Genomic DNA, 14,066 nt, shown 5'->3' with positions numbered 1-14,066 from the left:
AAAGTTGTGTTATACGGAAAGTAGGCATAGTTGCCCATTTTTACCGTGTATGGTAGGGATGTTCACAGCACATTTCAGAATACAAATTTGGTACAAATTTGTCGGGTAGCTCTTGAGGTATAACATTTGACCTTAAGTTGGTGCAACGCCCATTATCTAATTTTTTACACAAGCTTCTCTAAAGCTTTTCGCCACAATATTATTTTTATAGTGCTTAACAGACTTCTTCCCATTAACTTTGGTTAAGTTAGTTTCAGCGGTTTAGGAGATCTGTATATTATACCATTTACGTACACTTATGCCAACGATTTTTCCAGTCCTCGACGCACTTTTCATAAGCACTTTTTGATATGGCCTTTAGCTCCTTCAGCGAATTTTGTTTTAACACTTCGCAATATTAATTACCCGAAGAATTCAATTACAATTTCCGGGTGCTTTTTTGTCTTAATGTAATACTTGAATTAGCTTTTAAATTTATAATATATACATATGTATATGTGAAAATATTACCAATTAACATAATAAGCAAACTATGACACTATGAAGGTCGAAAATCCACACCCACACTCAGATCCACACCCATAAATCGTTAAGTATGGGGAAGGAAATAGAACCAGTGAAAGTTTTCCAACATTAACACATCATTACTAGCAGAGTGATACTAGTAGAGGGCAGAAAGTCAAAACAAAAAGAAAATATAAAAGAAAAAAATCAGAAGGAAGTCAGCAATTTGCTAGAAACTTTAATAATAATGGAAATCGTTTGTTGCCAGTCAATGAACACACCTACAAGAATATATCAAAAGCAGGGGGTGAGAATTACTAGAAGAACGCAGAAACATGGATGGGTACAATTAAAGGTATACAGTATGTCAACTATTTGATCACACCTGCGTATCAAAAAAAGGTTTTTGTTTGCAACTTTTTTATTTGTAATGGCAATCCAATTTTATTTTATATACAAAACAATTAAAAGTAAAATAATAAAATTAACACATTTGTTTTTCAAACACTTGCTAGATATTATAGAATTTAAAAAAATGTCTCCGCTGCACATTTGATCAATTGGTTGACATAAACCATTTTTTTTACTTAATATTTAATATGACCCCCTTTTGCTTTGATTACTGCCTCAATTCGTTTGGGCATGGACTGGACCACCTTCCTACAGAAATCTCCGCTAATATTTTGCCAGGAATTTTTGGCCTTCTGCCATAAATCGTCAAGATTCTGACACTCACCTTGGTCATCAGAAATCGCACGCTTGACCTCAACCCAAGCATGTTCGATTGGGTTGAGGTCTGGCGATTGAGGGGGCCAGTCGAGTACTTCAAAACCATTGTTTTGAAGCCAAGTTTTGGCTACACGAGAAGTGTGTTTCGGATCATTATCTTGCTGAAAGATGACGTCCGACACATTCTTGCCCCACACTTCCAGACTCTTGCTTAAACCTTGTTGAAGGATATCGACATATTGGTTGGCATCCATTCGTCCTGCAACCCTTACGCACTCTCCTACCCCCTCCATCCTCATACACCCCCACATCATTACATTACCGCCTCCAAACTTGACCGTTGGTTGAACAATACGGCTAGTAGTCTCGGGGTTCCTCCAAATCCATTGACGCCCATCTTTTCCCAGACGGTTTATTTTTGTCTCGTCGGACCATATGACTCGCATCCAGTCATTTTGGGTGTAGGTTTTATATTTTTTTGCAAATTGGAGTCTCAATTTACGGTGTCGTTTTGTCAAGAGTGGTTTTTTTATTTTGACACGTCCGTGGAATCCATTTTTCCGCAATTTCTTCCTTATAGCTTCACTTGTTACATTTACTCCATCACTATGGAAGAGATCACGTCTGATTTGGCCCGCATTCTCATGCACACCAAACTTTATCTGCCTAACAATGCGCCTTTCCAGGGTGGCATTCAAAATTGGCTTTCGTCCGGGAGGGTTTTTTACACATGAAGGGCTCATTGATTGTCTTATTTTTGAAATCACGCCTACAGAAACACCAACGAGTCTTGCAATTTCTCTATGCGTTGTGTTTAAATGAATAAGCCTTTTGATTTCATCCATTTTTGTTGCACTTAGTTTTTTCATCTATAGTCAAGCCAAACTTAAGAAAATAACAAAGAAAAACAATAAAAAAATACTCACATTTTACTAAAAACAAGAATCTAATGATTCCACAACTATTAATTAAATAATCAAAAGAAATACTTGAATTTCAGAGCAATATTACGGCGATCAATACTCATTTACTTCACAAAGTCAACTAATTGATCACATGCCTTTGTCTACATTTGTAAATATTCTCTGAAAAGTAACGGCATATTTTGGGTAATTCCGCACTTACTAACTGTGGTTGCATAGGCCTACTTAGTGTACTTATCTCTTTTACTCAAAAGTTTACTTAAATAAAAAAGAACAAAATAGAGTGTTTTTGGAAATGTATGTGATCAAATAGTTGACATACTGTATATATCGGGTGATTTTTTTGAGGTTAGGATTTTCATGCATTAGTATTTGACAGATCACGTGGGATTTCAGACATGGTGTCAAAGAGAAAGATGCTCAGTATGCTTTGACATTTCATCATGAATAGACTTACTAACGAGCAACGCTTGCAAATCATTGAATTTTATTACCAAAATCAGTGTTCGGTTCGAAATGTGTTTCGCGCTTTACGTCCGATTTATGGTCTACATAATCGACCAAGTGAGCAAACAATTAATGCGATTGTGACCAAGTTTCGCACTCAGTTTACTTTATTGGACATTAAACCAACCACACGAATGCGTACAGTGCGTACAGAAGAGAATATTGCGTCTGTTTCTGAGAGTGTGGCTGAAGACCGTGAAATGTCGATTCGTCGCCGTTCGCAGCAATTGGGTTTGTGTTATTCGACCACATGGAAGATTTTACGCAAAGATCTTGGTGTAAAACCGTATAAAATACAGCTCGTGCAAGAACTGAAGCCGAACGATCTGCCACAACGTCGAATTTTCAGTGAATGGGCCCTAGAAAAGTTGGCAGAAAATCCGCTTTTTTATCGACAAATTTTGTTCAGCGATGAGGCTCATTTCTGGTTGAATGGCTACGTAAATAAGCAAAATTGCCGCATTTGGGGTGAAGAGCAACCAGAAGCCGTTCAAGAACTGCCCATGCATCCCGAAAAATGCACTGTTTGGTGTGGTTTGTACGCTGGTGGAATCATTGGACCGTATTGTTTCAAAGATGCTGTTGGACGCAACGTTACGGTGAATGGCGATCGCTATCGTTCGATGCTAACAAACTTTTTGTTGCCAAAAATGCAAGAACTGAACTTGGTTGACATGTGGTTTCAACAAGATGGCGCTACATGCCACACAGCTCGCGATTCTATGGCCATTTTGAGGGAAAACTTCGGAGAACAATTCATCTCAAGAAATGGACCCGTAAGTTGGCCACCAAGATCATGCGATTTAACGCCTTTAGACTATTTTTTGTGGGGCTACGTCAAGTCTAAAGTCTACAGAAATAAGCCAGCAACTATTCCAGCTTTGGAAGACAACATTTCCGAAGAAATTCGGGCTATTCCGGCCGAAATGCTCGAAAAAGCCCAAAATTGGACTTTCCGAATGGACCAAAGACGCAGCCGCGGTCAACATTTAAATGAAATTATCTTCAAAAAGTAAATGTCATGAACCAATCTAACGTTTCAAATAAAGAACCGATGAGATTTTGCAAATTTTATGCGTTTTTTTTTTTTAAAAAAAGTTATCAAGCTCTTAAAAAATCACCCGATAGTACATATGTGTATATAAGTAACAGTGTATATTGATCTCTTGCTAATGATTTTTTCCATAAATGTAGAAGCTTACATACATACATATACAATATACATATGTACATATAAGACATAAATACGATTGTGTTAACTTATTCACCTCATTTGCTGCCATTCATTCATTAAATTCCACACATTTGTGGCGCATGGACATCAACATTAGCTAACACACACACACACACAGTCACAAACGTTTGGACATAACCTCACACTTCTCGCATGACGCGCGCGCATACTTTGAATACACCGCAACGCCTTTGAATGGTCAGCAATGGTGTGAGGAAAATCGATTGACCCGATTCCTATACAACAACTTCACGTGCAGTTTGTTTTCCCCTAACTTGGCTTTTTGTGGATTTCTGGCTTTCGATTGTTTTACACGTTTAGTTGATTTAGTCCGTTGCCCTTTTGGGCTTACTCTGGCAGCCTACATGTTCGATTTTGTTTTATTTACTATGCTATTTATTGTTTTTGTACTGCCTTAAGCCCATTCGGATATGGAAAATGAAAAGCCAACTAGCGCCAGCATTAATTTTATTAAATCGCAAATGAATAAGATGTTGAATGGGCCGACAGACTAACTAAGGTCCCACAGAGTTGGCATGCAGCGAGGGTGTAGACTTGGAGCAAATCGCTTTCAACCTGAAATTATGTTAGTTGTATGTGTGTAGAGGCTATATGTGGTATATACTAGGCAAAAATATTGCTATAATTTGAAGATGTATGTGTGTAGGTGTCTGTTTGCTTGTGCTGCTTTCAATACAAATGGCTAAACCAGAAATTCATTTATAATAAATAATAACGGGAAAACAAAAGCCCACATGTATGTATGTAAGAGCTACCTAAACATATAATAAATAATTGCAAAGGCAGGCAAACAGTGAAAGAAGACGCAACACGCAGCGCACAGAAGGCAAAAGGCAAAGTGAGGAGCATCTCAATTAGTTGCTATAAAAGCAAGTGGCTGTAGGAGCGCAAGGAGAGTGTATATGAGAGACAATATCCATGTGTTGAATAATGTGCATGTGTAGGACAATGCTTAAATGTATATGTGTGTGTGTTTGTAGATATTTATATGTTTATGTGTTCATGTGGCAACCGATTGGCAGACGGAAGCTATGAAGTTGTTGGGCTTAATTTCTATATTTTCAACAAACAAATTGAAGCAGCAGCCCTAGCACACATACATTTACGCACATATGTACATATTTAATATTGGCAATTATGTATTCAAACACAGTCAAACCCAACAATTTGTATGTATGTGTATGTAAAAGGCAGCTTCACAAATACATATATGCAAGCCACCTACACACACACATGCCTAGGTATTTATATGCGCTTTCGTATTTTTGTTTGATTACACCACAGCGCACACATACACATGCATATTTATGCTTGTGTGTGTGCCACATAAACAGTTTCAGCTACTCTCCACAAATCCTTTGCATCCTCTCGGCGCTAACATTGACTTAGGCGTTTGTTATTAGATCCCATGCCGTTGGCTTTGTTGTTGTTGCCACTTAGAACAGTGCTTATTGATTCATCTGTGTATTTTTTGTGTGTTCTTTTTTTGTTGTTAAGGCAAAAACAATAAAGTGAAAAATATTTATAAGCTGCCACGTCTGCCACATGCTGCCATTAACATGCAGATGTGCACATATATGTGTGTGAAAATATGTATTCCTATATATGTACATATATGTAGGTGTGAGTGCTGGTAACCATATACTATATAGCTTTGAATGTATGTGTCTGCGCCTGTCTTTTGTTTGTCGGCTTTTTCGCCACGAAGGTTTACAAGGGTCTATACAAGTTAGCTAGGGCACTGGTGTTATAAGCGGCCATTGGCTTTTTACACACACATACAACTGCACATTAAAGTGTTTGGCATAAAAGTTTGTTTCACAGGCGGTTTTCAATTTATTTCTGTATTGCTTTGCTATACTTTAGGCGGGTAAGCCGGAAAAAAGTTGCTTTTTTGTGGTGTAAATATTTATAAAGTTCGAGCTCCTATGATTCCTGATTATTGGCGGTTTTTGGGGTTATGCGATTTTTTTATATTTTTCAAAAAAATGTTGTTTGCTCTTTAAATTAGCAGAAACTATTTCTTGTATAAAAATATTTATAACAAATTTTTAGCGAACTATACTGGAGGATAAAGTTCTCGCTCAAACTGAATTAAATTTATATCACAATGTTCAGAAAACAAACTTCCCCTCTAAAATATTTCTAACAGACTTCCATCATCGGCATATTACATTCTGTTGATTACCATTTGTTGCTTATTTGTTCTAAAAATTGCTTGAGATTGCTGAAGTTCATTGCAAGAGCTTTAGATTTGGCGAATCGAACAAGCAACTGGCATAAAATTATTAGAGAGGTACAACTAAGTGGAAAGCAACGGAAAACTCTTATACCACTTTAGTATAAATACATACTCATTTGTTTTATACCGGGTTTTCCACTTGGGATGATATGATTTCTAAGTGTCGTTTCCAGCATTATTAATATAGCATGTTTTTTTGAATTGGAACTGTCTCAAATCACAGCCTGGTCGATTTTGAGAGACGTGGTTAATTTGCTAATTTTGCCTTGGGACAGCTTGAAAGCGTTAACGATTTTTTTAAGAAAATTATCTTCTCCGGTAAGGCTCACTTTCATCTTAGTGGTGCGGTGAATAAACAAAACTGTGGATTCTGGTGCGAAGAAAATCCACAAATTTTTCATGAACAACCAATAGGAATGGAATATGTTGATCTTGGCAACATATGGTTCCAACAAGACGAGGCTACGTGCCACACATCACGAGCAACAACCGAATTATTGCGAGAAAATTTGGAAGTTCGATTATTTTAAGAAATTATGACATTGAAAGACCTCAAAGAAGTTGTGATTTAACACTATTAGACCACTGCTTAAGGGATTTTTTGAAACCGTTGGCCTTTAACAATAAACTAGATTCTCTTCATACTTTAGTAGTCAATATTGAACGTACAACTCATTTCAAACGACTTGATTTAAAGACAGGCTGTGCGTCGTTATGGGCATGGCATCATACTCGAGCTTGTTAATAAACTCCAGTTAAACTGGCAATGCAACCGAGTAAAGAGGACCCACGAGGATCTAAACACATCATTTTCATTCCCCAGTAGAGAAGACTGAACCAATGATTCTGCGATCGACAATTCAAATGCAGAAATCTACATACTCGCTGTTGGATCAAAGGGTGAAACAGGAACAGGAGCGGGCTTTTTCTGTAGTAAACCATACACGGAATGTGGCTTCAAATTAATGACTACAAGTGGAGTTTTGTTTAATCAGCAATTCCATAAACATTCAAATTGATAATCCGTATGCAAATGAGGTCAATGGAGACACAACACTGGACTTTTTAGCAGGAAACACAGCTCAGATTTTATCACCTGGGTACCTGGTCATATAAAAATACAGAGTTGTTGGATAAGGCTTAAACTGGTTACATCCCTGGTGTGTAATGGGTCTAATGTTGGCTTAAGAGCATCCACTTGCGGTCCAGCGCCTATGCGCCTTCATTTTCAAGCAACCAAATTATCTTCTATAAATTATTTTACTGTGGACACCTTGTGGAGTCGATAGACTATTTTCCATCAGCTACAAGTAGATCGCAATAACGTTATCATGAATTATCAACAACTAAATTCTTTTATAGTTTTGTTTTTTACTGAAGTTACCTTTTGGTATCAATGTAGAATGTAAGCTCAGGTGCTTCAGATTCAGATTTCATACGACCGGATCGGTCTTAGTATTGCTTTATATATGAGTAGCTTATTCTTCAAACAGGGACGAAATCTTAAATTTAGTCTAATCAGGATTCTTTTATTTTCATACGTTCTTTCCATTTATATTTTTCGCTTCTGCTTGTTGGTAGTAATTAGCCGTACTTCGTGTTTGAGGGTATACACAGGTTTATAGACTATTTTGACCCTTCTAAAAATTCTATTTTGTATTTTTATATTCTCGCAACAAAGTTGCTATGGAGAGTATTATAGTTTTGTTCACATAACGGTTGTGTGTAAGTCCTAAAACTAAAAGAGTCAGATATAGGGTTATATATACCAAAGTGATCAGGGTGATGAGTAGAGTTGAAATCCGGATGTCTGTCTGTCCGTCCGTCCGTCCGTCCGTGCAAGCTGTAACTTGAGTAAAAATTGAGATATCATGATGAAACTTGGTACACGTATTTCTTGGCTCCATAAGAAGGTTAAGTTCGAAGATGGGCAAAATCGGCTCACTGCCACGCCCACAAAATGGCGAAAACCGAAAACCTATAAAGTGTCATAACTAAGCCATAAATAAAGATATTAAATTGAAATTTGGCACAAAGGATCGCATTAGGGAGGGGCATATTTTGGGGTAATTTTTTTTTAAAAGTGGGCGTGGCCCCGCCCCCTACTAAGTTTTTTTGTACATATCTCGGAAACTACTGTAGCTATGTCAACCAAACTCTATAGAGTCGTTTCCTTCAGGCATTTCCATATACAGTTCAAAAATGGAAGAAATCGGATAACAACCACGCCCACCTCCCATACAAAGGTTATGTTGAAAATCACTAAAAGTGCGTTAACCGAATAACAAAAAACATCAGAAACACTAAATTTTACGGAAGAAATGGCAGAAGGAAGCTGCACCAAGGCTTTTTTTAAAAATTGAAAATGGGCGTGGTGTCGCCCACTTATGAACCAAAAACCATATCTCAGGAACTACTAGACCGATTTCAATGAAATTCGGTATATAATATTTTCTTAACACGCTGATGACATGTACGAAATATAGGTGAAATCGGTTCACAACCACGCCTTCTTCCAATATAACGTTATTTTGAATTCCATCTGATGCCTTCTCTGTATATATATATACATTAGGAACCAATGATGATAGCGGAATAAAACTTTACACAAATACGGTTTTTGAAAAATATGTAAATGACGGATAATGAAATCTCGATTATCACTTTATCATGCGAGAGTATAAAATGTTCGGTGACACCCGAACTTAGCCCTTCTTAACTTGTTTTGGCTTGAGTTAATACTCTCCCCTCTTATAGCGAGTTATTAGCCTAAAAAATCTATCATTTCAAAATAGTTGATTACTAGTAATTAACAAAGAAGATCTTATTATATCATTACAGCCAAATTATTAACAGAACTAGCACGAAACCCAAATTTTACACTTCTGTTTATCATATATTACTTAAATTTTCCAGAAAAATTCCCTACTATAAAACTAAAGTTTAAAATATTTATATGTCAATTTGCTATTGATTACTTTTATTTTAATTTATTTCAGCTTGTCGCAAATTAATGAAATACACGCGGCAGCAAGCGATATAGAACGGCAGTATTTCATCAACCAGATAACAGGTACTTAACATAATTTATTGTGAGCATTTATTTATAGCGCTTTTTAACATAGACAGGTGAATTTAAATGTGGTAAAAAGCAGCAGGTTACGCAGCCGTAGTGCAACATTTGAGTAAAATCACTTTAATTAATTTATTTGAAAAATGGTGTCAGTTTCATTTTGTGTGTAAAAAAGCGCTTGATTTATTTTAGTGAACTTGTTTTGGGAAAAAGCAATATAGCCGTATACTATATATAAAAAATATATAATATATGTACAATAATTTCGCTTGAAAAACTTATGCTGTATTTCAATGCTTCAATGCCGGTAGTGAAAGATAATACGACGCTTCTGCTTTTTTAGTTCAACTTAATTTTTTAAGCAGTAAAAAATATAATATCACACATTTATCCATTTGATCATCATCAGCTCACCGTTACCTCTACATATTTTTATTTTTACCACACTTTTTATCAAGTGCGACTCAGTAGCTCTTAACCCAATCAGCATACAATTTTTTAAACATTTTAATTTTATTTTTTACTTTTTTGCATATAATTATCGTTATTTTGTGTTAAAGTGATAAGATGATTACAGTGAATTTTCCTCATAGGTGCGCATAGCGAGCAATTTGATCATATCACTAAATATTTTTCTATAAAGGCGACTTTAAGTAGAATAAAAACATTTTTTACTCGATTTGAAATTCAATATCGGGTTTTGGACGTATTTGAAATCCACTGCACTGTCAATATGTATTTTAAAAAGTAAGGAAGGGCTAAGTTCGTGTGTCACCGAACATTTTATACTCTCGCATGATAAAGTGATAATCGAGATTTCATTATCCGCCATTTACATATTTTTCAAATACCGTATTTGTGTAAAGTTTTATTTCGCTATCATCATTGGTTCCTGATTTATACATATATATTATACAGAGAAGGCATCAGATGGAATTCAAAACAGCGTTATATTGAAAGAAGACGTGGTTGTTAACCGATTTCATCCATATTTCGTACATCATCAGGGTGTTAAGAAAATATCACATTCCGAATTTCATTGAAATCGGTAGAGTGGTTCCTGAGATATGGTTTTTGGTCCATAAGTGGGCGACGCCATGCCATTTTCAATTTTTAAAAAAGCCTGGGTGCAGCTTCCTTCTGCCATTTCTTCCGTAAAATTTAGTGTTTCTGATGTTTTTTGTTAGTCGGTTAACGCACTTTTAGTGATTTTCAACATAACCTTTATATCGGAGGTGGGCGTGGTTATTATCCGATTTCTTCCATTTTTGAACTGTATATGGAAATGCCTGAAGGAAATGACTCTATAGAGTTTGGTTGACATAGCTACAGTAGTTTCCGAGATATGTACAAAAAACTTAGTAGGGGGCGGGGCCACGCCCACTTTTCCAAAGAAATTACGTCCAAATATGCCCATCCCTAATGCGATCCTTTGTGCCAAATTTCATTTTAATATCTTTATTTATGACTTACTTATGATATTTGGGGTGAAAAGGTCATGTCCTATAAATATTGAACCCACAGATTTTGTTTTCGTCGTTGTTATGGCTGTCAATGACATCTGTGCCAAATGTCACAACAAAATAATCTTTAGTGTTTAGTATACCTGTATGATTGTCTTTCTAAAGTACATAAGATACATTCGGCGATTTTTACGATGAGTAAAATCATTGAACACAGAAGCTCCATTAAATTTAGTACGCGGAATCAAATTTCTGGTGCCGAAATGTTCGGAATGATTGGTACAAATTATGGAAAGAGTATCGAGAACGCGTTGACGATAAATTACGTTCAGAACAGCCATGAACAGCAACAAAATAAAATCATTTCTTTAGAAACGACGATTAACAGTCAAAGATCATACATCATTGGAATTTGGGAATGATCGAGGAAAACTATTGTGAAAGATCATTTGGATGAAAGAAAAGTGAAGCACGATTGGTTCCAAAATCACTCAATTGTTACCAAAAACAGCTTCACGTTAACGTCTGTGAAACAAAGCTTTAAGGCTAACAGAATATCATGAAACGTTTTATTACTGGCGATGAGTCTTGGTTATATTCTTACGACCCGAAACAGACGATCAATCGACTGAAGATCGTGACAAAGGTGAGCCGAAGTAGAAAAGATCACCACAAAGCAGATGAAAAATCAATGTTATATTGACAATTTTATTCGATTATTGAGGTGTGGTGTGCGAATTTCTTCCGACCGGCCAAACTGCCAAAACGGGGAATTCTATTTGACTGTTATGCGTTCATTGCGTGAAGCTATTCGTAGAAAGAGGCCGGAATTATGGGCTGACAACTTTTGGTTTTTACCCCATGATAATGCCTCTTGGCATACTGCATTGATTTTTCGTGAATTTTTCACCAAATTTTCAACCAATAGAGTGACGCAAACAACCGTATTTGCCTAAATACTACGCGTATTGAAGGCTAATCCAGAAATTGACTTTAACAACTGTTTCGAGTTTCTGAAGAAACGTCATTGTTTTGTCACTATTGTATAAGGGCTAAGATGTATTACTCTAACATACATTTTGAAGAATATATAAAGAATTTTTAAATTTTTAACAAAGTCTTACTAGTTTTTGCCCGCAGTTCTATTCCCACGTTCCCGAGATTATTTTCTGGTTTCATTCAAAGTTTCGAAGCTTTTCGTCGAATATTTTCAAATATCATGGAATTGTTTTGGATTTTTTTTACACTTTGTAAAGTATTAATTATATTTTTTTATTGTATGCAGCTCAGATTGGTATATTCCAGAACTATTTTTCAAAATAAGAAATATTAATCTCTGAAAAATTAGAGTGAACTTCATCGTTTGTATTATCAAAAATTTACATGGTGACTCTACAGACATACCGTTATTGTAACGAAAACTAGGTAGAGCACTCTACTAATTCTTGAACCTCTGAAATATCGGCCAAGCCAATCAATCGTCAAGGAGAGGGTGAGTTGAAGTGTTGAGCTTATGCTCGTGTTATAACAAAGGTGACGGCTGTCAGCTATCAAACTAAGATCATGTCATATATAATGATCACAACTGACGGTGAGGGCTGTATTTCTTACGAAGAACACTATTATATTATAAAAATAATCATCCGGTCCAATATTTACGATTTTTTCTCAGCTTGGGAAATAAGTTAATTTTTATCGAGCTACTGGAGTGAGGTTTGCTTTTGTAAGCAAAGAGTATATTTTTATAAACAAATTTTTTTTTTCAGTTATGAACTATTTTCATTAAATTTTTTTTCACTGAAAAATGTACAGTAGACTCTCCAGTTCCCAGAAATTTAGAGATGACAAAACATAGGGAAATAAACTGCTCATTGCTCAGTAATCACTGATTATCATGAAATATTCGAATACCTTTGCATTACACAGAACAAAATAAGGACTTAAATTTTGTTCAAGCAATGAGCTTAGCGCACCTTCTATACCCCTAACACCCTTCATGACTAAGTAAAATTATAAAATCCCCTCATATGACACCTTTTGTGCATTTTCCAACTGTTAATTTGATATTTAACAGGTAATTTCTATGCAACACCACAACTCAGGTAAAACATAACAGAGAAGGGCTGACGAGCTCATCAGACCACACCGCAATAAAAATACAATAAAATAAGTTAAATGGGTGGAGCACCGCCCAACCGAGCGCCCACAAATTGCATTTATTGCAATACGTTTTATGCCAACTGCCCACACACTGCCTCCACCCACTAAATAACTACACGACGAGAAAAGGAGTGAGGAGTGGGGCAGTAGAGATGTGAGGTATGTGAAAAATACCAGAAAAATGCCAAGATTGTTTTAGTGCTGCATGATAATTCGTCTGCAGAGGGTGGCTGCATATGACATGTATACATGTACATATGTATGAGTGTGTGTGTAGATAGTTTGAGGGATGGCAACACCGGCTAGTAGTGACGAAAAACGCATAAAATTCAACAAACCAATTTAACTTTTGCAAGCTGCTGCAAATTATTCAAACACTGCACGTAAACAACAATAACAAAAACAATAAAAGCGAAATCGAATAGTGAAAGAGATATTCGATGACTCAAAATAAATAGTTAGATGTGCATAAGCAGCAGCCTCGCGTCCGCAGCGGCTGAGAACAACCCTCAGCGAGCGGATATGCGTTGCTCAGTAGTAAGCGAGCGCTGCGAGGCGTTGCATGCCACACATCGCGCTCCACATACCAGCCAAATATTTTACCAATATATTATTTAGTTTATGCGCCAACATACAGACTCACACATAAGCACATACTTATGCACTTAAGTGAGTATTTATAAGTCGAATAGTCAGTGTGTCTGTCCGGGCGTCCATACGTTCATTGTTTGGCCGGTGTGTGGCTGAAGTATTTGGAAAACAATTCGTAAAATGCGCCAAGACAAATGAAATAAGTGAATAAGTAACGGCCGAGTGCGTGGGTGAGAATGTGCTGCAGCCTAAAGGCACACACACACACATAGAAATTTTTGTAAGCACACTTACTCAAACACACAAAGGCATGTCTTCAAGCATGTAAACTAATTTATGTATGACCATTGGTATGTTCTAAATAAGGAAATAATGAAAATAGTCGATGGCCAGTTATGGAGAAAACCAATTTTATTTTACCCTGCCGATGACTTTGTGTAGGTGTAAGTGTATGTGTGTATGTATTAACTTTATTGGAAAACTCCACTTTATCCACTTTCTTTTGTGCAAACTTTCTGGGTTGGTGAAGCTATATGAAATATAAGGAAAACACGAGAGTGGTCAATGTTAGACGGCGCAGGTTTAACCCAGTGAGCCAAATGCTCTGCATTAATTTTTT

The 14,066-nt window shown here is 36.4% G+C and overlaps 1 protein-coding gene and 1 long non-coding RNA gene across 4 annotated transcripts in view; both read right to left on the bottom strand.

Moving 5' to 3' along the window:
• Window positions 1-14,066, bottom strand: part of LOC126756463 (semaphorin-2A-like) — a 263,501-nt gene that overhangs the window by 146,008 nt on the left and 103,427 nt on the right. The window lies entirely within an intron of this gene.
• On the bottom strand, window positions 1,533-2,357 carry LOC126756470 (uncharacterized). The gene is made up of 2 exons (XR_007666583.1): window positions 2,160-2,357; window positions 1,533-2,102 (listed from the first exon to the last, which is right to left on the bottom strand). It is a non-coding gene; the product is annotated as an uncharacterized LOC126756470 (long non-coding RNA).

Source organism: Bactrocera neohumeralis, chromosome 4, assembly GCF_024586455.1.
Source record: "Bactrocera neohumeralis isolate Rockhampton chromosome 4, APGP_CSIRO_Bneo_wtdbg2-racon-allhic-juicebox.fasta_v2, whole genome shotgun sequence".
Lineage (NCBI taxonomy): Eukaryota > Metazoa > Arthropoda > Insecta > Diptera > Tephritidae > Bactrocera > Bactrocera neohumeralis.
This window is presented reverse-complemented; position numbering and strand designations above follow the sequence as displayed.